Here is a 1,867-nt window from a genome sequence, read left to right as displayed (position 1 = left end):
TCAACCAAGCACCCATGGCTCACTTCTAACCTCTTACCAGATTTTACAAGGACTGAGACATGGCTTGGTTCCAGCCCATGCATGACCGAACCCTTCCTAACACCGATCGAACCATTTCTTACCCATAACACTCACCATCCCCGATCGGCCCTCAAGAATTCTCACCTAGATCAATCTAGCTTAGTATCCAGCTTATACACCTCTTCTTCCTCGATGATTACAGACCAACAGCGTCCCCAAACCATCAGCCCTTTTGTACAGATTCAGAAAAATCTTGAGCAACAATTATATAGGATGCAAGAAAGCACATGAAAACCAAATAACTTTTATGCACAAGCTTAGATCTAAAAGTTACAGGCATGAGCAAAATCATCAGCGTATAAAACATGTATGATGCAGAAAAAAATGATACAAAGCGTGCCTTAGATGAAATGGTGCGAGAAGATTAAAGACGAGTGCCGGAAATGATTTTTTTTTTCAAGAACAAGGAATGACCGTGGAAACCTTCAGCTTTATGAAGTTGGAAATGGATGGAACCGATGTCTATGCTGATATGGAAGATAATGCAGAGGGGATAATCAGAAATGAAAGGGTTGTCGGTTGGTGGGAAGGGTAGTTGGTGTAGGGTAACCTTAAATAAATTTTTAATCAACTAGATAATGGTCCTTAAATGGTTAATTAAAAGCTTAAAAGAGTTTTAAGTCCAAATAAACTTAAAAATAGGCTCATTAAATCCAAACACGCTTCCGAAAAATATTTCGTGTTGGAAAGATTTGAAAATATTAGCCGAACTCTCAAAAATTTCTCCGATTCGCTAAAATTTTTGTACCGATAACAATTAAAATCTTACGGCTACAAATACTAAATAAATCTCAATTCTTGAAAAATACCTTTAAAACATCTTAAATTAATATTTAAAAACAAATCATGTAACTAAAATAATTTTCCTGAAAATTCTCCGGTCTCCGTTCCTCGTTCGAGCGGGAAATGAAACTTAAAAAAATCTTTAATGAATTAACCTTTAAAATTTCATGAATTAAATTCGACCATCCATGAATTATGCATAAAATGCATAAAAATATTTAAACACGAATTAATGAAATAAAAATTCATTTAAAACTTTAAAACAATTTAATAAAATACCAAAGAAATTTAATAACTTGCATGCATGTGTTTACATGAACTTTTCGATTTTGGGGACGTTACAATCTCCTCCCCTTAAATTAAATTTTGTCCCCGAAATTCACTTATCCTCGATAAACAGAAATTTTAGACTTAGTTCTAGTATCCCAATGGTCCACGCTTCTGCGGCGCTACTCTGATAAAATAATAAATCTTAAGATGTCCTTATATCTCCTCGATCCTAATTATTTTGCCTGTCAAAATCCTCGTTTGTGAATCACAACTTAAGACGATTTATAGTGACTTAGTTTTTATTCTACTATATCCTCGAATTTTGAATTTTCTCGCAATTCTCAATATTAGAAATGGTAGTTCAAACATATCGCATCTTACTTTCCTTATAATATACCCAAGATGTTCATTGGCCTATTATATTCCAATATTGAAATTTTAACAGCATCCTTTCTTAAATTTATTAAACTCAAGATATGTTAAAGCTTCAAATCCAAGTATTGGCATTCATGCAGTTCGACTTAGGAGATTTTAGCACCAAAATTTTCTAATCGACTTCTATCGTGGTAAAACACTTAATTAAAAGTTAAATCTTATTCACCCCATAATAATATTAGCCTAAGATCCTTGAATCAAATCTTTATCTTACCACACCAAACTTACATAACTTAACTATTTAGAAGTACATCCCAATATAAAGCTGTTGCAAATCTTAAATTCGAGTAGTGTTATT

The sequence above is a fragment of the Primulina eburnea genome, chromosome 7 (genome assembly GCF_022965805.1).
Source record: "Primulina eburnea isolate SZY01 chromosome 7, ASM2296580v1, whole genome shotgun sequence".
In the NCBI taxonomy this organism is placed as follows: domain Eukaryota; kingdom Viridiplantae; phylum Streptophyta; class Magnoliopsida; order Lamiales; family Gesneriaceae; genus Primulina; species Primulina eburnea.
Note: the sequence above shows the minus strand (reverse complement) of the source record.